We start from the raw sequence: 22668 nt of genomic DNA on the forward strand, positions 1-22668 counted from the left end.
GTCACCAGACAGGCAGGATCGGGCCACACAGTCCAGGAAGTCCCCCGTCACCCCGGCGGGTGACTACGCATCAGACGGGTGGCTCACGTTAATGGCCTGGTCCCTGAGGAATGGCACCCCTTGTTTTGTAGCTGGGTGTGCGCATGCACACACATCCGGCCCTTTCTCTGAACACCTGCATTACTTCCACCTCTGCCCTCACCTGTCAGAAAAGCCTGGCCACCTTCATCCAACCTGGGCTTGCCCGAGCCTCTGGCCAGGTGGTGCAGTTTCATGAAGCGGCCCCTCCCCTTCCAAAACCCAGGGACAGAGCAACTTGGAGGAGTCCAGCCCGGGCCACACCCTCCCCTCCCTAGGGTACAGCAACAGATGGCAGGGCAGCCCCTCACCAAAACCCTGTAGTCTCAGGAACGCACATGGGGCCAGGACCCAGGGGGTCTGGGTCTAGTGGAGGCTCAGCCTCGAGTGGCTGTGTGATGCTGGAGAACTTCCTTCCCCTCTCTGGGCCCCAGTACCCTCCAATGAAGACATAATAACACCCTGTCCCTTCCTCACAAAGTAGAGGTGGGAGGTGAGAGTCAGGCCCAATGAACAAGGGTTGAGTATCATTTTTCTTTTCTTTCTTTCTTTTTTTAAGAGACAGGGTCTCTTGCTCTGTCACCCAGCCTATGATCGCAATGGCGTGATCATAGCTCACTGCAGCCTCCAACTCCTGGGTTCAAGTGATCCTTCTGCCTCAGACTCCCAAGTAGCTGGGACTAAAGGTGTGTGCCATCATGTCCAGCTACTTATTTTATTTTTTGTAGAGATGGAGTCTTGCTATGTTGCCCTGGCTGGTCTCAAACTCTTAGCCTCAAGTGATTGTCCCAAATCCTTCCTGAGTATCTGGGACTACAGGCACACACCACCATACCTGGCTAATTTTATTTTATTTTATTTTTTTTGTAGAGATGGAGTCTTGCTATGTTGCCAAGGCTGGTCTCAAACTCCTGGACTCAAGCAGTCTTCCCGCCTCAACCTCCCAAAGTGTTGGGATTACAGGCCCGAGCCACTGCTCCCAGCCAGATCCCTTTCCCTCAAAACCCCACCTGGGCCTCAGGGCTAGCTGGGCCTGGGATGACATTTCTGAGAAATCACAGTTGCGTTGCAGCCATCAGTGGCAGGAGCTGTGCTGCTGATGGGCATCTCGCAACCCACCTCAGCAACACTACAAACACAACAGTACTCTCCCCATTTTATGGATGAGGACGTAGAGGCTCAGAAAGGCTGAGCAACTTGCCCAAGGTCACACAGCACAAAGAGTCAGGGGCCAGCTTCAAAGTGAAGTCTGCTGGGATCTGGAGTAAACATGGCCCTGCACCCCTACAATGTCCCCTGCACAGCCCCCCAGGCATGGCTCACTGTCAACCACAATCCAGTCCCACTGTCCAGATGAGTGATTCACACACAAATATTTGCACCACGATGGAAGTGGCTCTCCCATCGGCTCATTATTTATTCCAAACACATCTTTTCTGCCTTCGCTGCTAGAAGCAGAGGGGTTTCCCCACCAGGGGGGCTACAGTGAGACCTGAGGTGGGCTTCCTGCAGGCATTGTGAGTCCTGAAAACCAGAGGGGACCCCATAGGTAAGAAAATATCGTTTTCTTTTGAGACAGAGTCTCACTTCATTGCCCAGGCTGGAATGCAGTGGCATGACCTCGGCTCAGTGGTTGAACTCACCTCCCGGGTTCAAGCAATTCTCCTGCCTCAGCCTCCCAAATAGCTAGGATTACAGGCGCCCATCAGCATGCCCAGTTAATTTTTTTTTGTTTTTTTTTTTTTGTATTTTTAGTAGAGATGGGGTTTCGCCATGTTGGCCAGCCTGGTCTCGAACTCCTGACCTCAGGTGATCCACCCACCTCGGCCTCCCAAAGTGCTGGGATTACAGGTGTGAGCCACCGCGCCCAGCCTTAATTTTTGTATTTTTAGTACAGACGGGGTTTCATCAAGTTGGTCAGGCTGGTCTCGAACTCCTGACCTCAGGTGATCCGCCCAGCTCAGTGTGAGCCACTGCACCCAGCTGAAGATATCGTTTTCTGAGCCAAAAATAGGGCAGTGGGCAAGTGTCCTGTGCTACCAAGGTTGCGGGCTGTCCAGGATGGTGGGTGGGTTATGGACGGTTCCTGGAAGTGGGCAGGCTCACCACCCAGACCCCAGACTCCAGGAGGTTCAGTCTGCCTCCCCTCATCTGCAGGAGTGGGCACTAAACCAAGAAAACGGGAGCAATGAATCATGGGGTTCACAGCCAATAAGAATCCCCAAAGCCGTGCGCAGTGGCTCATGCCTGTAATCCCAACATTTTGGGAGGCCAAAGTGAGAGGATTACTTGAAGCCAAGAGTTTGAGGCTGCAGTGAGCTATGACTCTTCCACTGTACTCCAGCTTGGGCGACAGAGGAAGACCCTGTCTCAAAAAAAAAAAAAAAAAAAAAAGCCCTGAGCTGCCACCATGCAACCTCCACGCCCATCCTCACAGAAGTTTCCAGAGCTCTTGGCAGCCCCAGGCTGGTGGACACAGCAATACCAGAATAAACCAGGGGGCGGGACTACGTCCCTGAGACTGGGTTCCTCCCTTGGGAAGGGACACGGGCCAAGATCTCTTCCCTGCCCCCACCAGGTTCTCCTGGGGTCCTTCCCTTAGGAAGCTCTTCTGGTTGTCATCCCAACCAGGCTGACCCCAATTCTGCATTTGCTGGGATCTACCTGAACACATCTTGAGGCTTGGGGGTTATTCCAGGTGATGTCAGGAGCTCCAAAGAGCAGAAACCAGTGGTCTGTTCTCCTGTCTGTCCCTGGGGGGCCATCAACCATTCTCACAGCTCCCCATAATCAACCACTTGCCAGCCTTCACCGCACTCTCTCCTCTCCTCCGCTGCGGTGTTGCAGATGCTCTGACCACTCTCCCTTCCCTACCCACCTCTGCCCTGTCCAGGGTACGCTGCAGCAAAGCCTCCCACCAGCTGTGGGGCCAGCTTGGGCCTGTCCAGCCTCCCGAACCAGGAGCAGGAGACAAGGGAGGCTCCAGAGGCATCTGCAGGAGGGCAAGGAGGCCCAGACCAAGAGTCATGGATGTGGATTGATTGATTGATTATTTATTTATTTATTTATTTATTTATTTACTGAGGCAGAGTTTCGCTCTTGTTGCCCAGGCTGGAGGGCAGTGGTGCGATCTCGGCTCACTGCAATCTCTGCCTCCTGGGTTCAAGCAGTTCTCATGTCTCAGCCTCACAAGTAGCTGGGATTACAGGCACCCCCTGCCATGCCTGGCTAAATTTTTTTTTGTATTTTTAATAGAGATGGGGTTTCACCACATTGCCCAGGCTGCTCTTGAACTCCCAACCTCAAGTGATCCTCCTGCCTCGGCCTCCCAAAGTGCTGGGATTACAGGCATGAGCCACTGTGCCCGGCCAGATGTGGTTTTAGATCTTGATCCTCATAACTCTAGAACCTTAGTCAAGTGTCTTCCCAGCCCTGGGCCTCAGTTTCCCCATCTGAAAAAGAGAAGAGGCCAGTATATTCTGAGGTTCCCTCCAGTTCTAACATTCTATGGCTCCCTCCATCCAAGAAGCTCGGGAAACCCCAAGAGGGGTTAGGATGTCCAAGGAAGGGGAAAGAGGGGGGCCCCACTGCAGCACCTGGCCCCGGCCCTACGCACAACTCAGGTTGGCCAACTTGACAGACCAAAACTCACTATTGGTAGAAGGGATGGTGGCACCAACTAGAACAAATGAGATGGTGAACTCCAAATGGATTTACTCTGGAAAGGCCAGTTCCAGTCCAGGCCCCTTTTTACCTGGAGTGTAATATACATGCAATAAAATTCATTCTTTCTGACATACAGTTCTATGAGTGTTCTGTTTTGTTTGTTTGTTTGTTTGTTGTTGAGACAGAGTCTCACTCTGTCGCCCAGGCTGGAGAGCAGTGGCACCATCTCGGCTCACTGTAGACTCCGCCTCCCGGATTCAAGCAATTCTCCTGCCTCAGCCTACTGAGCAACTGGGATTACAGGCACCCGCCACCATGCCTGGCTAATTTTTGTAATTTTAGTAGAGACGGAGTTTCACCACATTGGCCAGGATGGTCATCTCCTGACCTCATGATCTGCCCGCCTTGGCCTCCCAAAGTGTTGGGATTACAGACGTCAGCCACCGCACCCGGCCGTTTTTTTTGTTTTTGTTTTTTTTTGTTTTTTGTTTTTTTAATATTTCAAAAAGATAGAGACAGGGGTCTTGCTATGTTACCCAGTCAACATAGTTTGGTCTCAAACTTCTGGGCTCAAACCACCCTCCCACCTCAGCCTCCTGAGTAGCTGGGAATACAAGTGCAAGCCACGGTGCCTGGCTAATTTTTAAATGTTTTTGTAGAGATGGGGTCTCGCTCTTTCACCCAGGCTAGAGTGCAGTGGCACAATTATAGCTCACCGCAGGCTTGAACTCCCAGCCTCAAGCAATTCTCCCGGCTCAGCCTCTCGAGTAGCTGGAACTACAGCTGTGTGCCACCACACCTGGCTAATTTTTTTGGCTGTCTAAGCTGGTCTCAGATTCCTGACCTCAAGCGATCCTCCTGCCTCAGTCTTCCAAAGTGCTGGGATTACAGGCATGAGCCACCGCCTCTGGCCATATTTCTATGAGTTTTCACAAATGCACACAGTCAGGTGACTGCCACCGTAATCAAAACGCATTTCAGTTCCATCTCCCCCAAAACTCTCCCACTCCCAGGCAAACCCTGTCTCTAATCCTGCATTTTCCAGAACATCATATGACTAGAACCAGAGGCCGGGCACGGTGGCTCACGCCTGTAATCCCAGCACTTTGGGAGGCCGAGGCGGGCAGATCACCTGAGGTCAGGAGTTTAAGACCAGCCTGGCCAGCATGGCGAAATCCCATCTCTACTAAAAATACAAAAAAAATTAACCAGGTGTGGTGGCACACCTGTTGTCCCAGCTACTTGGGAGGCTGAAGCAGGAGAATTGCTTGAACCCGGGAGGCGGAGGTTGCAGTGAGCCGAGATCACGCCATTGCACTCCAGCCTGGGCAACAGAGCAAGGCTCCATCTCGAAAAAAAAAACCCCACATATGAACAGAACCAGGTTGGAAGCGGCCTTTCCAGTCTGCTTCCTTCCCTTAGCACAATGCTCGTGAGGTTTCCCCGTGGTGGTGTGGTATCCATCATTCATCCTTTTTCACTGCTGACTAATATTCCACAGTATGGATGTTCCAGTTTGTTTATTTACTGGGCAGTTTGACATCTGAATTGTTTCCAGTTTAGGGCAATTATGAATAAAGCCACTATACATATTCCTCTTTAGGTTTTTATGTGAATTTGAGCTTTCATTTCTCATAGGTAAATACCTAGTCATATGGTAGGTGAAGGCTTAATGTTATAAATAAGCTATCAAAAACCCAGAGAGACAACCATTAGCAATTACCAGGGGCTGGAGTGGGGGGTGCTGGGGAATGGAGAGACTGCTAATGAGGTAACAGGCTTCTTTTCAGAGTGACAAAAATGAACGGACTTAGATGGTGGCGATGGTCACACAACTTCATGATGATACTAAAAATATTGCATAGCGTATTTTAAAATGGTGAATTTGGCCGTGTGTGGTGGCTTATGCTTATCTATCTCAGCACTTTGAGAGGCTGAGGTGGATGGATTGCTTGAGTCCAGGAGTTCAAGACCAGCCTGGGCAACACAGCTATAAGAGATACAAAAATTAGCCAGGCATGGTGGCACACACCTGTGGTCCCAGCTACTCGGGAGGCTGAGGCAGGAGAATAGCTGGAGCCTGGGAAATGGAGGTTGCAGTGAGCCATGACTGCACCGCTGCACTCCAGCCTGGCCAACAGAGCCTGGCCAACCCTATCTCTAAAAACACTAAATAAATAAAATGGTGAATTTTATGGTATAATGATATCATAATAAAGAATATGATAATTTTTATCTTTTTTGGTAGAGACAGGGCCTTGCTAATACATATGCCGTCTCTACCAAAAAAATATTTAAAAATTAGTCAGGGGTGGTGGCTTGGTGCCTGCAGTCCCAGCTACTTGGGAGGCTGAGGCAGGAGGATCCCTTGAACCCAGGAGTTTGAGGCTGCAGTGAGCCATGATCCCACCAAAGCACTCCAGCCTGGGTGACAGAGCAAGACCCTGTCTCAAAATAAAATAAAATAATAAAAAGTAGAAACACCCCATATGTCCATAACTGATGAACAGATAAATATGATCTATCCATTAAATGGAATATTATTTGGCCATAAAAAGAAAGGCACATTGACTCACGCTACAACGTGGATGAACCTTGAACACATTATACTCACTGAGAAAAGGCCAGACTCGAAAGACCACATATTACATGATTCCATCTACAAGAAACGCCCAGAATAGGCAAATCTACAGAGATGGAAAGTAAATTAGTGGTTGCCAGGGGATGGGGGAGGAGGGAATGAGGGCTGACTGCTTAATGGGGGGAGATTCTTAGGATGATAAAAATGCTCTGAAATTAGACAGTGATGAATACTGCACAATTCTGTGAATATATTTAAAAAAAAAACTGAATTATACACTTTAAAGGAATAGTTTTAAAATAAACTTACAAAAAAAAAAGAAAATCCAACATGGTAGAGAAGAACAGAATCAAGTCCCTGGAGACATCACTGAACCCTGAAAAGCATCACCACGCTCCTACCCCAGCCTCCAAATACCTACTCACAAGTACCCATCCCAGCCTCCAAATACCTACTCATAAGTACCCATCCTATCCTCCAAATACCTTCCATATTTTTTTTTTTTTTTGAGATGGAGTCTCGCTCTGTCGTCCAGGCTGGAGTGCAGTGGCTTGATCTCGGTTCACTGCAAGCTCCACCTCCTGGGTTCACGCCATTCTCCTGCCTCAGCCTCCCGAGTAGCTGGGACTACAGGCGCCCACCATCACGCCCGGCTAATTTTTTTGTATTTTTAGTAGAGACGGGGTTTCACCATGTTAGCCAGGATGGTCTCGCTCTCCTGACCTCATGATCTGCCTGCCTTGGCCTCCCAAAGTGCTGGGATTACAGGCGTGAGCCACCGCGCCCGGCCCTTCCATATTTTCTTATGAGGAATAAATAAACTCCTTTTTGTTTAACTGTCAGGTTTAATATCTAAAGTCTGCCAGGCTATATATATATATATATATATATATATATATATATATACACACACACACACATATATACACACACACACACACACACACACACACACACATATATATATAGTTTTTTTTTTTTTGGAGACGGAGTCTCGCTGCTCTGTCGCCAGGCTGGAGTGCAGTAGCACAGTCTTGGCTCACTGCAACCTCTGCCTCCGAGGTTCAAGTGATTCTCCTGTCTCAGCCTCCCAAGTAGCTGGGATTACAGGCACGTGCCACCACGCCCGGCTAATTTTTTGTATTTTTAGTAGAGATGGGGTTTCACCACGTTGGCCAGGCTGGTCTTGAACTCCTGACCTTGTGATCTGCGCGTCTCAGCCTCCCAAAGCGCTGGGATTACAGGAGTGAGCCACTGCGGCCTCGCTGGGTTTTTTTTTTTTTTTTTTTTAATTATTTTTATGTTTTGTAGAGACAGGGTCTCACTACATTGCCCAGGCTGGTCTCAAACTCCTAAGCTCAAGCAATCTGCCCATCTCGGCCTTCCGAAGTGCTAAAATTACATACCTGAGCTGCTGCACCTGACCCGGCTTAATATTTAGATATTTGCTATATTTACAGTTGGGTGTTTAATTACCTGTAGCCAAATGCAGCCCTAAATGACAGGGGACAGTCCCCTCTTTACCACTAACCAGGACTCGGGGAGCTGTGTACACTGGGGAGTAAAGCTCCAGGCTGGCAGTCAGTATTCAGCAGAACGTCAAGTAATCAGGCCTCGTCACCGCCGGTGGCCTCAGGAATGTCACATACATGTGCATATACACACCCATGCGTGCACACAAGCATGTGTGTCTAAATAGCCCAGAGGCGGATCACCTGAGGACAGGAGTTCAAGACGAGTCTGGTCCAACATGGTGAAACCCCGTCTCTACTAAAAATACAAAAATTAGCTGGGAGCAGTGGCAGGCGCCTGTAATCCCAGCTACTCAGGAGACTGAGGCAGGAGAATCGCTTGAAACCAGGAGTCAGAGGTTGCAGTGAGTCGAGATCAAACCACTGCACTCCAGCCTGGGTGACAGAGCGAGATTCTGACTCAAAAAATAAAAATTAAAAATTAAATACAAAATAAAATACAAAAATTAGCTAGGTGTGGTAGTGCATGCCTGTAATCCCAGCTACTCGGGAAGCTGAGGCAGGCAAATCGCTTGAACCTGGGAGGCGGAGGTTGCAGTGAGCCAAGATCACGCCACTGCACTCCAGCCTGGGCGACAGAGCAAGACTCTATCTCAACAACAAAACAAAATAAATAAATAAATAAATAAATAGTCCAGAGGATTAACTGTTCTGGCACTCCACACTTGTGCTGTCTGTACACATCAGCTGCCTTTCCTGGAGGGAAACGCCCCAAATTGGGCTGTACTCGGCTCAGAGAGACAAGCTGCCCCCACTGCCATCGCCACTGCCCTCCAGATGCCTCTGAACGCCACAGCCAGGCCGGCAGAAGCGGCTCCTGGGATGGGTAGAGGAGCGCCAACGAGAGCTGGGATTGAAGGATGGAGAGGGGCCGGGCATGGGGGCTCACCCCCGTAATCCCAGCATTTTGGGAGGCTGAGGCGGGTGGATCACTTGAGGTCAGGAGTTTGAGACCAGCCTGGCCAACATGATGAAACCCCATCTCTACTAAAAATACAAAAACTAGCCGGGTGTGTTGGCAGGTGCATGTAGTCCCAGCTACTAGGGAGGGCTAAGGCAGAATTGCTTTAACCCATGAGGCGGAGGTTGCAGTGAGCCGAGATCATGCCACTGCACTCCAGCCTGGGCAATGGAGCGAGACCCTGTCTCCAAAAAAAAAAAAAAGAAAAAGGGTGGAGGAGGCCCCCACCCTTCATGGGCCCCCACCCCGAGCTTGCTTCTAATTCACTTGACAAGGTTGCACAGGATGCCCACTCCGCAACAGGCAGGGTGCTAAGAAGGTCAGGGATGCGGAGGACAACATGATGATGGGGCCGTGACCCACTGGAAGTCACACTCTGTCTGTGAAGGTGACAGACAAGCACGAGGGCAATTATAGTCTTGTTTGTGATGCGGGCTGTGGCTGGGGACACAGACAAGAGGCACCTAACGTGACCTGGAGAGGGAGATGAGGTCAGGGAAGCTTTGCAGAGAGAAGTGACAACCCAGCTGAGACCTGCAACGAGAAATCAGCCCAGGGACACAGCCAGGGAGCATTACGCACGCTCTAGGGGAGAGGCAGCAGCGTTCCAGGAAGCGAGACGGAGCACAGTACATTTTAGAAACGATGAGGCTCATCGTGGCTGGCACAGAGAGACACAGGCAGGGCCTGGCCATGCCTAGTCTGCAGCTTTTCCAGGAGCCACGGGAACCCCTGAGCTGCCTGGGAGTGAGGCCATCAGATACAGATCTTCACCTGGAGCCAATGCAGCAGCCCCACCGTCACATCCTGTCTCTGGCCCCACACTTCTGTCCAAATCACCGTCCTCCAGGGCCATGCAGAAAGCCACTTCTGCAGGCTGCCATCAAACACACCTGGGAGTGGCATTGTCTCCCGTCCCCTAAGCAGCCACAGGTATCCCCCGCCCCAGAACAGGGCCTGGCCTCTAACAAGCGGGATGGCTGACTGTGACCTTGAGGGGCTAAGGGGTCGGCAGGCCGAGGGGACCAACCAGTTCTACCTTTGAGGTTTTCCCAGTTTGCAGAAGCAGAAACCGAGGCATGCTGGCCGGGTGCAGTGGCTCACGCCTATAATCCCAACACATTGGGAGGCCAAGGCGGGTGGATCACTTGAGGCCAGGAGTTCAAGACCAGCCTGGGCAACATGGTGAAACCCTGTCTCTACTAAAAATACAAAAAATTAGCCAGGCATGGTGGCGGGCGCCTGTGATCCCAGCTACTCGGGAGGCTGAGGCAGGAGACTCGCTTGAACCCAGGAGGTAGAGGTTGCAGTGAGCCAAGATCCTGCCACTGCACTCCAGCCTGGGCAACAGAGCAAGACTCTGTCTCAAAAAAAATAAATAAATTGAGGCATGCCACACCCCACACCCCACACCCCAGGGACAGAGGGGGTGTGTCCCAGACAGGCAGAAAATAAGAACAGATCTTGGAATGATGGGGTCCAAGGTTCACTGTCTGGGGGAGTGGGGCTCCCACAGGGCCAGCTTCTGGGGTCATCACGTGACAAGCTGACAAAGTGTTCTTCACTGACATGGCAGCTAGCTCTCTGCAACTGAATACACTGATTTTCCCAAGAACCTGGCAATACTATATAAGAAAACTATCCTTGTTTTTTCAGATGAGGCTCAGAGAGGTACAGTCACTTGCCTGTGGTCACACAGCAGCTCAGCAGTCAGGCTGGGATTTGAACCTAGGTGTGTCTGGCTTCAAAGACCCTGATGGTTCCACTGCACCCTGCTGTGAAGTGAGGGAGCCCTGGCCTCTGACCCAGGGCCACCAAGAGCATCTCTCCTTTGGATATGCTGAGAAAAGAATATCTCAGGAAGCTGGTGGCCCGGGGCAGGTGGGGAGGTGGACCAGGATCAAAGAGGGAGGATGTGGTTTGCCCACCTGCCCAGAGGGCTGCACCCACAGCTGGCAGCCAGGGTGTGCACTGGGAGCAGGGGTAACCACCTCCTTCCCCAAAGCCCTGCCTCTCCCCACCTGGCCTCACTGCAAGAAGCAGCCATGCCTGAAAAACCAGCTCCTGGATAAACATGAGAGAGACATCAGACTGAGGGAGTCACAAGACCCCTTGGAGCTGCCAGGACCACCCTGGAGCCAGGTGGGTGGGCGGTGGGTCTTGTCTGCTGCAAGGAGCCACCCAGGAGCACCCAAGGGCCTTCCTTCCTGCACAGGGCTAACCTCTTTCCAGGCTACCCACCGAGTGCTGGCCCCAGGGTCAAGCCTTTGAGGACTTTGGGGAACCCGGTAGGGGTGGGAGGCAAGGGTGGGGTACAGGGGAAAGGTACTTGGGGCAACCTTCATTAGAGAGGGGCCACAACGATTTCACAAATAACAAATTAAATAACAAAGTAAAAACCAGCTGGGCGCGGTGGCTCGTGCTCATGTCTGTAATCCCAGCACTTTGGGAGGCTGAGGCAGGTGGATCACTCGAGGTCAGGGGTTCAAGACCAGCCTGGCCAACATGGCGAAACCCTGTCTCTACTAAAAACACAAAAATTAGCCAGGTGTGGTGGCAGGTGCCTGTAATCCCAGCTATTCGGGAGGCTGAGGCGGGAGAATTGCCTGAACCCAGGAGGAGGGGGGCTGCAATGAGCCGTGATCACACCACTACACTCCAGCCTGGGTGACAGAAGGAGACTCTGTCTCAAAAACAAACAAATAACAACAACAAAAACAACAAAGTAAAAACCCCCCAAATCTCTCAAGACACCCACGCAAGACATGTGATCACCCAGGAAGGTCTATCTCCTTAGGAAGCCAAGAGCCCTGGGAAACTCATGGATTTGCCAATGGGAAACTGACAAACTCTTGCTGGGGTCCCCTGCTTCATTCATGCCCACCTGGCAACCCTGTGGAGGTACTTGCTGTGGTTCCATTTTCTAGAGGGTCAAACTGAGGCTCAGCCTCAGGCAAGTGACAGGCTGGAGTTCGTAAACCACCATAATCTAGGCTCTGGCCACAAAAACATTCACCAGAATAGCCACTGTTCACACAGGGCTGACCTCAGGCAGCAGTGGATTCCAAACATTTAGCAACCAGAACTGTATTTAGAGCTCTAACAGGTAACTCTGGTAAAAGTGGTCCTAGGGCAGGGCGCGGTGGCTCACACCTGTAATTCCAGCACTCTGGGAGGCCAAGATGGGTGGATCATTTGAGGTCAGGAGTTCGAAACCAGCCTGGACAACATGGTGAAACTTCGCCTCTACTAAAAATACAAAAATTAGTCGGGTCTGGTGGCACGCACCTGTGATCCCAGCTACTCGAGAAGCTGAGGCAGGAGAATCACCTGAACCCGGGAGGCGGAGGTTGTAGTGAGCCATGATCACGCCACTGCACTCCAGCCTGGGCGACAGAGTGAGACTCTGTCTCAAAAAAAAAAAAAAAAAAAAAAAAGTGGTCCTACTCTGGCCCAAAGGGGCACAGGAGGCTTGAGCCTCACATGTCCCCACCACCCGCTCCTTGGTGGCCCATGGGGCCCTCCAGGGCTCTGTGGTAATCCACACGCTCACATTACCCTCAGCTGAGTCTCATAGCCCTGCAAACCTAGTGTTCTGTTCTCCCACTTAAAGATGAACAGGCAGGGCGCAGTGGCTCACCCCTCTAATCCCAGCACTTGGGAAGCTGAGGTTGGGGGATCACTTGAACACAGGAGTTCGAGACCAGCCTGGGCGACATGGCGAGACCCCCATCTCTACAAAATAAAAAAATTAGCTGGGTGTAGTGGCAAGTGCCTCCAAGCCCAGCTACTTAGGAGGCTGAAGTGGGAGAATCACTTGAGCCTAGGAGTTCAAGACTGCAGCAAGCTATGATTGCACCACTGCACTCCAGCCTGGGTGACAGAACGAGACCCTGTCTCAAAATAATAATAAGAACAGATGAACAAACCAAAGCCCAGAGATGTGACATCACTCGGCCAGCCCTGTTCCGTTTGATCCTAACTCCTGCTCCTGCCTGCAACAGCGGCTTCACCACCCTCCTTCCCTACCCTCAGAAGTCCTGCTCTTATTTCAGGCAAACATGAAACTTCTACCCCAAGCAAAACAGCTGCAGGAGTGAAGACCAGAGATGCACCACAAGGAACCCCAGACTCTCACAGGGTGGGGATACATAAGATGATGGGCAAGACACCCCAGGGCACAGACAGCTCCCCTCCCTGGCACCGCCCTCAACCTCCAGCTGTCCTGGCCCCGTAGCCTCAATTACTCCAGAGCCCACCTGGATGGCGGCGGGAGGATCGCATGGGGCCAGAGGCCCGGAGGGCAGCGGCAGGCAGGTGTAATTTCATCGCGGGGCTCACAGTATGAGTCACCAGAAACAGAAGATGAAATTCCAGCTCTGAGGGCAGAGATGAGCAGCTCCCCCGGCTTGGGGTCAGCTCTTGATGTGGGGGGTGGGTAGTGATGGGGTGCAGGCCACAGGCCCCCCGCCAGCCAGATGGTGCCTTTGTGAAAATGAGAAAGAGGAACCACCTTCTTCTGGGGGGTCCCGAGCTGATGCAGGGCCGGCCAAGCCGGTTTGCTAGATTTCCCTAGAGAGGAGAGTGGCTAGAGGTATGTGGCATATCCACACCATGGAACACTACTCAGGGACCAGAAGGGACCAGCTACCCGTGTACCCAGCAATGCCGTAAATGCATTATGCTGTGTGAAGCCAGATTCAGAGGCTGTGGACTGTAGGATTCCATTTATGTGACATTGTACAAATGGAAAACTATATACAGAAGACAGATCAGTGGTTGCTGGGGTCGGGACAAGAGACAAGGATGAACAAACGGGCTTCAAAAACTTTTAGGGGTTACAGGATTGTTCTAACTCCTGGGGTCAAGCAATCCTCCTGCCTTAGCCTCCCAAGTAGCTGGGGCTACAGGCACACATCACCACACCCGGCTAATTTTTTTTTAAGAGACGGGGTGTTGCTATGTTGCCCAGGCTGGTCTCAAATTCTTGGCCTCAAGTGATCCTCCCGCCGCAGCCTCCTGAGTAGCTGGGGCTACGGGCATGAGCCACCTCGCCTGGCTAATTTTTGTACTTCTTGTAGAGATGGAGGTTTCACTATGTTGTCTAGGCTAGTCTCAAACTCCTGGCCTCAAGCCATCCTCCCGCCTCAGCCTCCCAAAGCGCTGTTCTATGTCTTGACGGGGGTTGGACGACATAAGGGTGTGAGCCAGGCAAGTTCCTGGTATAGCATAGCCTTCACTCCTCAACGATATTTTTAATAAAATATAAAGTGGGGCCGGACACAGTGGCTCACGCCTGTAATCCCAGCACTCTGGGAGGTCAAGGTGGGCGGATCACTTGAGATCAGGAGTTCAAAACCAGCCTGGCTAAGATGGCAAAACCCCATCTCTACTAAAAATACAAAAATTGGCTGGGCGAGGTGGCATGCACCCATAATCCCAGCTACTCAGGAGGCTGAGGCAAGAGAATTGCTTGAACCCGGGAGGCAGAGGTTGCAGCGAGCCGAGATCGCGCCACTGCACTCCAGCCTGGGTGACAGGGTGAGACTCCATCTTAAATAAATAAATTAAATTAAATGTAAAGTGGGCCCTTCTCATGTGCCAGCCGGGGGCTGGGGACCAGGACCTAATGAGACTCCCTCAGGCCTGACGCCTCTGCAAGGTCCTCACTGGCTGGCGTAACAACAGATGGATAGACTAAAAGATACGGACTTGCTTTAATGGTGGTTCTGCCAGTAGCCAGAAAATGCACCTTGAGACCCTGCTAGACCCCAGCCAGCAAAGAGGCCTATCCTCGGCCAACCATCTAAGACACAAACAGCCTGGAGGGTCTCCCCTCTGCCACGGGGAACAGGAGGGGAAAGGGCTAAGCTGCCCCCTGCTTACCTACCCTCCCCAACCATGCAGCCTCTTCTGCATCCTCAAGTGCCCAGGACCGCAAGCCCTCAAGCCAGGCCCTCCCACCCTGTCTCCACCACAGACCTGCCCCCGGGGGTCCCACACACCCATGCTGTGGCATCCCCACGGGGTCACACCAAGTCCCTTGGACTACAGCACCACCCTGGGACCCAGGCAGGTTGGGGAGAGCCATCTCCCTTTTACATCCAAGAAAACTGCCCAGGCGGGCGGAAGGTGGACGTGGACCCCATGACCCCGGCCCCTTACTTTCCCCCCATTCCCCCCACTCCAGAGGCTGCAGCTCAGGTGCTGGGAACCTGCCTCAGGTGGCAGCATGGCAAAGGTGCAGGAATTCCCAGCAGCCTCCGTGCTGTGGGGTCAGCCCCTCAAGTCCATAACCGCCCCCGTGGCGGGGTCTCCCAGCTTTGAAAGGTAGCCATTGCAGACACTTTCCCAGCACTCAGGCCTTGCCAATCCTACATGAAAATCTTACTTGGTGTATAATAGGGTGTTTCCAGCAATTTCCCACCCCCTCCTCCCAGCATCTCTAAATATACGGACCACATTGGCCAGAAATCCCTGAAGACAAGGACTTCCCAAACTGGGGATCCCTGGGTACCCCTCAGGCCACCTAGACTACACCCTCCATGCCACCCAGGCCAGTAGGAGATCTAGAGCCTCGAGCCACAGGCTGGAGGAGGCCTGACCAAGGACATTAGAAGGATACTGCCTGTAATCCCAGCACTTTGGGAAGCTGAGGTGGGAGGATCGCTTGAGGCCAGGAGCTTGAGACCAGCCTGGGCAACATCGCAAGACCCCATCTCTAAAAAAAAAAAAAATTTTTTTTAATTAGCTAGGTGCAGAGGCTGAGGTGGGAGGATCACATTGAGCCCAGGAGTTGGAGGTTGCAGTGAGGTAGGATCACGCCACTGCACTCCAGCCTGGGAAACAGAGTGAGACACTGTCTCAAAAAATAGAATAAAATAAAAATGAAAAAGGACCCTGCTGGTTGGGTACAGTGGCTCACTTCTGTAATTCCAGCACTTTGAGATCACTTGAACTCAGGAACTGGGCAACATGGCGAAACCCCATCTCCACCAAAAATACAAAAAATTAGCCGGGCACGGTGGCGTGTGCCTGTGGTCCCACCTACTTGGGAGACTGAGCCAGAAGGATCGCTTGAGCCGGGGAGGGAGAAGCTGCAGTGAGCCGAGATTGTGCCACTGCACTCCAGCCTGGGTGACAGAGTGAGACCTCATTTCAATACAAATTAAAAAAAAAAAAAGCCAAGATTCAGTGAATCAGCTCCACTCGATTCAAACTCGCTCCAGATCATCCCCGGGGCCTCCACTGAGCCCTGATCCCAACTCCAGGGTCAGCCACACACACCTCTGGCCCCTCCCCAAACCCCATCCATCTCACCGCCCCAGAGGCAGCAGTTGTAGGGTTGGCAGATAAAATGCAAGACCTCCAGTTCAGTCTGAACTACAGATCAACAACAGGTAACTTTTAGCTAGAAGTTCATCCCAAATATTGCATTAGTCCTTGCTTGTCTGAAATCCAATTTTAGCTGGGCATCCTTATTTTTATTTGCTAAATCTGGCAACCTGAAGCAGGTGGTCCTGAAAGAGGGTGACAGGTGGGCACACAAATAGCTCTGGGTAAGCCAGGCCCCAGCTCAGGGGCGAGAGAGTTCTGTTCACTGCCTGAGACACTCCCTAAGACCGTGTAAGATAAAGTACATCCTCACCCATTTCACCTATCTTATTCAGGACACCTATCTTATCTTTTTTTTTTTTTTTTTTTTTTTTTTGAGACAGAGTTTCACTCTTGTCGCCCAGGCTGGAGTGCAATGGTACGATCTCAGCTCACGGCAACCTTCACCTCTTAGGTTCAAGCAATTCTCTTGCCTCAGCCTTCCGAGCAGTTGGGATTACAGGCGCCCGCCACTACGCCTGGCTAATTTTTGTATTTTTAGTAGAGATGGGGTTTCACCGTGTTGGCCAGGCTAGTCAAACTCCTGACCTCAGGTGATCCGCCCGCCTCGGTCTCCCAAAGTGCAAAGTGCTGGGGATTACAGGCATGAGCCACTGCACCCGGCCCTAACTTATCTTAAATGGGCAAATTTCCAGGGCATGAACCCAGGTTCCTACAGACCTGGCCCCTTTCTGCACGACCCTCCATACTCATGAAGCCACAAACCTAGGTGCAGATTGGCCCAGAGAGAAGGGAATGGGACCGAGAATGGATCAGTTCCACAGGACAAGTGGAGAGAGAGCTACCAAAATAGGGTGGGTGAAGAAGTGATGATGAGGCCGGGCCTGGGGGCTCACACCTGTAATCCCAGCACTTTGGGAGGCCAAGGAGGGCCAATCACTTGAGGTCAGGGGTTCAAGACCAGCCTGGCGAACAGGGTGAAACCCCGTCTCTACTAAAAATACAAAAATTAGCCAGGTGTGGTGGTGTACATCTGTAATCCCAGCTACTCGGGAGGCTGAGGCACGAGAATCACTTGAACCCGGGAGGTGGAAGTTGCAGTGAGTCGGGATCGTGCCATTGCACTCCGGCGTGGGCAACAGAGCAAGACTCCATCTCAAAAAAAAAAAAAAAGAAAAGGGGGTGATGGACCAGGGGGCTTTCCTGAAAAGCTTTCTGCCTCCAAAACCCACATTACCACACCCCCTACAGGCCAAAGCCCCTCTGCCACACCTGGAGATACCTGACTGAGAACTTCCAAAGTAGGCCAAGAAAGTGACAGGGTCCTGCCTCCCTTCCGGAGTATGGAGCCTGGGTAGAAAGCACATGTTTCTATGAGATGGGGCTGAGGGGATTCCGAGAGGCCAGGCCCCTCCTGCCATATCTGGAGCCCCCAACATCTACACCTTGGAGACTGTTACCCCCTCACCAGCAATCACCTGTCACAACACACTGTCTTCTGGCCAGGTTCACGCATCTCCTTCTCCCCCAGAAACCATCCTTCCCACCACTCCACCTCTGCTATGAATTCCTTCAGGAAATTCCCTTCCAGTCACACTAAGGGTCCCTGTCCTAGCGGCCCCATATTATCCCGGAAGCCCCCCAATCAAAACTGAACTCACGACCGGGCGCAGTGTCTCATGCCTGCAATCCCAGCACTTTGGGAGGCAGAGGCGGGCAGATCACTTGAGGTCAGGAGTTCTAGACCAGACTGGCCAACATGATGAAACCCCATCTCTACTAAAAATACAAAAATTAGCCGGGCATGGTAGAGCATGCCTGTAATCCCGGCTACTTGAGGCAGGAGAATCGCTTGAACCCAGGAGGCAGAGGTTGCAGTGAGCCGAGATGGCGCCACTGCATGCCAGCCTGGGCGACAAAGTGAGACTCCCTCTCAAAAAAAAAAAAAACACCAAAACGTAACTCAGCATGGATTCCAAGCCCTGGGTCCTGCTCTGCTCCTCTGTTTATAAATTGGCCCTGCAGGTCTTCTTCCATGGGTGTCCCCTGAAGCCTCTGCAGGCCCCATGGAGCTGGGCATACACCCCTGGCTTGTCCCAAAGAACCTGGCTGTGACCCTGGCTGCCACGCATCTGAGAGAGAGATACTTACAAACGGCGAGAGTCAGAGAACTGAGAGATACAGAGAGGATGACATTGGGGAGCAAAGCCCCCAGGGTTAAGGTTGGGAGAAGACACAGGCTGGGGTAGTGGAGAGAGAGGGGGCCCCAGGAAGTTCAGGGAGAGACCCTGGGACTCCTACCAGGGTGGGGAACTTGCCCCAGAGATGAGCATTTAAGAAAAATAGGAGAGAGTCTGCTTAGCCATTTAGGTCAAGGCTCAAGAGCAGGATTTCATTCATTCATTCATTCAAACATGTAGCCATTTAACAAGTATTTGAGGAGCAAGCCTCCATCCCTTCCTGTCCCTAGTGCAATTGGGGAGAGAGATGTAAACATCTGAGTAAGATCAATGTTGGGACAAAGGAAGGAAAGGATGTTGGCTAGGCGCGGTGGTTCACTCCTGTCATCCCAGCACTTTGAGAGGCCAAGGTGTGAGGACTCCTCATGCCCAGGAGTTCGAAACCAGCCTGGGCAACATAGCAAGACCCCATCTCTACAAACAATAAAAAATTAGCCAGGTGTAGTGGCCCTTGTCTGCGGTCCCAGCTACTTGTGAGGCTGGGGTGGGAGGGTGGCTTGAGTCCAGGAGTTCGAGGCTGCAGTGAGCTGTGATCACACTACTGCACCCCAGCCTGGGCACAGAGCAAGACTGTCTCAAAAAAAGAAAAAAAGAAAAAAAAGAGAGGACATCATGGGGATATAAAGGTGGTACCATGGCCAGCCCTGAGGACAAGGAAGTCTTCAGCCCAAAGATACCACAGCCAAGCCAAGTCCTGAAGAAGGAGAGGAAAAGAGGCAAATTCTATAATCCTGACCCCCTACCCTAGCCAGGCAGGGCTAATAAAGGAAGCCCCCCAGCCTCCTCAGGGGAAAGGCAAGAAGAACCTTCGAGAGAAGAGGAACTGTCTGTGCAGAGGCCAGGGGTAGGAGGAAGCCAGGCCATTCAGGAAAACGGCAAGACTACAGAACTTTTTCTTTTTTTTTTTTTAGATGGAGTCTTGCTCTGTTGCCCAGGCTGGAGTACAGTGGTGCGGTCTTGGCTCACTGCAACCTCCACCTCCCGGGGTTCAAGCGATTCTCCTGCCTCAGCCTCCCGAGCAGCTGGGATTACAGATGCCTGCCACCACGCCTGGCTAGTTTTTTGTATTTTTAGTAGAGATGGGGTTTCACCATGTTGGCCAGGCTGGTCTCGAATTCCTGACCTCGTGATCCACCCACCTCGGCCTCCCAAAGTGCTGGGATTACAGGCGTGAGCCACTGCGCCCGGCCAGACTACAGGATTTATGAGTCGGCTGAGGAAGCAGTGAGTGGTCAGAGACTAGACCCTGAATGAGAATCATCTGGGAGCTGCAGTCTATGGTTCCAAGGTCATGCTTAGGATGTGAATGTCCCAAGCCATCACCCACCATCCACAAGACCCCAGGTCCAACAACCAAGCTGTCACCAAACCGTGGATGGCCTGGCCTCTGGAGTCAAGCAGGCTGCAAAAACAGCTACCTCCAAGACCCTAGATTACAGCTGCCACTCAGACTATTGCCAAACACCAAGTGCTGACGACTACCACCTCATCAGAAGGCTAGCCGGGCTCCCGGGAGGCTGCCTTCAATGAACAGATAAAAATTATTTGTGATTAGCATATTGCAAATAAATGACCCTTCTCCCAGCATCGAGAGAACAGTCCTTTTAAGTAGGTTTAGCGTGCCCCCTACAAAGCTGTCTTCAAGACCCAGTTTTACAACCATCGGCCTTAAGTTCTCGAACATTTTAAGAGTGCAGGCTCTGAGTGGCTGCGGAGTTTCAACCCTTCCTTCCTAGTTTCCTCTGTGGGGTCCTGTGGGACCCTCTGAGTTAGAACTGCCAATTTCTAGGTCACCCTCAGAACAGGCTGTGGAAGAACGAGGTGTGGACTTGAGCCTCCCACACCCCAGAGGCAGGATGGGGGTTCCGATACCCTGTCACCTTGGGGCCAAGCCTGTCCCTTGGTCCACAGGTGCCTGCTCAGAAGAGGTCAGAGTCTATCTCACACCCTCCTGGGCCCCAAATAGGGCGGTTCATGACGGCCACCTAACTACCTTATACCTAGCCCCTCCCTGCCAGCAGCCACCAGCCTCCAGCCACCTCCTCCTGCTTAGAATAAATAATCGATGCTGGTGCCCTTCCCCTCTGGAATGACACTGCTGAAATAAATGAGCTGCTTGGGGCACCTTCCAAGTCCCAAGGCCCCGGGCCAGTGCCAAGGAGTCAACAGTCCTGGCCACGGGGCAGCCAGACACACAGAGGCCGACCATGGCAGCGGCGCGCCAGGGTGGCTTCTAGACACCCCTCTCCTCTTCTAAGAGAAACCCCGGCAAATGCCCACTCCTCCAAAAACTGCGGGGGCCTGCCCTCCACTCCCACCCGCCAGGCCCAGGGCCATCCCGGGGTACCCCTTGGCACATTCTCCATCCAAGTGTCAGTGCTCCCCTCACAGGCCCTGCAGCGAAACCCCTATGTCCCAGCACCCTCGCTTCAGCTGGGATGGGGACACAGGAGATTCCCACCGCAGGACCTTGGTCCTGGGAGGTGGGGTCACTAGGCCAGACGCCAGAGCTCTAGCTCCCTCCAGCACTGCCAGGAGGGTGGAACGAACTCTCAGCGGCACAGCGACCCCCTTCCCTGGGCCCACGCCAGGCGAGGCAGGGTCTCACTCCCTGGCTGCTGGCCAGGGGTGAGGAGCCCAGGAGAGGTGTCAAGCCCATCATGCCCAGGGTACTTAGGATGGGGCGGGTGGGTGTTCAGCACCCTGTGGCCCCTCCTCCGTCCTCTCCACCCATCTGCAGGAACTCAGAGACCACCCACAGACCGAGTATCCCCAACTTACTCCTCTGAACCCTTTGTGCTCCCCCCACTGCCACCTTCTGAGTCCCCTCCACCCGGGATTCAGCGGCCACCACCACACAGGCCAGCCCCCTCCCCGGGGCCGGGGCGGGGGGTTCACAACAGGAACCACCCTGCTGGGGCAATCCTGGCTGGACTGGACTCCGCCTGGGAGTTGGGGGCGCGGGCCAGGGGCTGGCCCAGACCGGGAGAAGGTGGAGGGGGGGAAAGGCGGGGACCGCGGCCTTCCCAGCCCCCTCTGCTCCCACCCCGGCGCCCGCCACCGCGGGCAGCGCGACTGACCTCATTCGCCAACTGCAGCAGCCTGCGGGCGCCGGCCCGGGACGCCCCCCACCTCCAGAAGAGCCGGTGGCAAGGAGGGAGGGGGTGACAGCTCCCAGCTCCCGGCCCCTCCCGGGCAGGTGGGGGGCGGCCGTCCCTCCCCTCCCCCGGGCCCGAATTATAATCCCAGTCACGTGCCTCCCCGGGCACCCAAAAGCCGGCCCCAGCTCCTGTAACACCTTGAGAGGGGGAGGGGCGGGGACCCCCCCCGTAGGAGGCGGAGGGGATCGGGGGCGGGGGTGGGGGAGAAGGGGAGAAGGGCCTCGGTGCCCGCCCCCCGCAAAAGTTTCTCCTACCTTGGAGGATCCCCAAGCGCTCCTGCCAGCGGCGCCCCGGCCCCGGCCCGCGGCCAGGACTCAGCCTCCTGCCGCTGCCTCCTTAATTAATCCGGGAGAATGGGGGAAGGAGAGGCAGAGGGAGGCGAGGACGGCGGCGCGGCGAGGGCGGGGAGGGACGCGCGGGGAGGGGGCGCGGGGAGGGAATCGGCCGGCCGGGGGGCTGGCGCTCGGCGGCCCCCACCCCCGGCGCGGGCTGCGGCGGAGGGCGGGGCGGCGCGGGGAGCGGAGCGGAGAGCGGGAGCGCGGGGAGGCTCTTTGTTCTGTAATCCCAGTAAGATTGCCAGCCATTCGCCCCGGCCCTAATCCCAGCCCCGCGCAACACCACCCTCCATTGGCTGCCATTTACATACGGGATTAGCCCGCCCCGCGCCCCGCGCCCCTGCGCACCCCCCTTGCTACCCAGCGCCCCTGCGTCCCGGGGACCTGGGCACCGCGGTGGGGAGAGCGCGCCGCACCCCTCGGCCCCGGACCTGCGGGGAGGGGCGGTGGCGCCCTCGGTTCTCCCCCACCAGCGCCGGATTAGAAAAGCCTGGGCGCGCCCCCGTCTACCCCCACCGCTCCCCACCACCACTGGGAGAGCAGCCGGGCGCAGGGGGCTGAAGTTGGAGGGTCAAGGTCACCCAGCTGGAACGCGCGGAGGCCCTGAGTGTCCCGGCTGGTCACTCCCGCCTGGCCCGGGTTCTAGTCCTAAGGCTTGGGCCAGGTACCTCTTACAGCCTTTGTCCCCCTCCCACCCCTGAGATGTGCAGGAAGGCAGTGACAGGCCGAAAGTCGCAGCAGAGCCAACTGGACTCTTGGTCCCATCTTGTCTGATGGGA

The 22668-nt window shown here is 53.7% G+C and overlaps 1 protein-coding gene across 16 annotated transcripts in view; it reads right to left on the reverse strand.

Moving 5' to 3' along the window:
* GTF2IRD1 (GTF2I repeat domain containing 1) overlaps nt 1–22112 on the reverse strand; it is a 148251-nt gene extending 126139 nt beyond the window's left edge. For 10 of the 16 annotated variants that reach the window (XM_063814510.1, XM_054655781.2, XM_063814508.1 and 7 more), the window contains exon 1: nt 21809–22057. The gene's annotated coding sequence lies outside the window, so the exon portion shown is untranslated. Of the gene's footprint in view, nt 1–21473; nt 21608–21808 lie in introns of those variants that run through there. The other 6 variants (XM_054655779.2, XM_054655778.2, XM_001150523.8 and 3 more) reach the window with 5 other exon arrangements.
* Nucleotides 22113–22668: the final 556 nt, after the last annotated feature.

The sequence above is a fragment of the Pan troglodytes genome, chromosome 6, assembly GCF_028858775.2.
Source record: "Pan troglodytes isolate AG18354 chromosome 6, NHGRI_mPanTro3-v2.0_pri, whole genome shotgun sequence".
Classification (NCBI taxonomy): Eukaryota; Metazoa; Chordata; class Mammalia; order Primates; family Hominidae; genus Pan; species Pan troglodytes.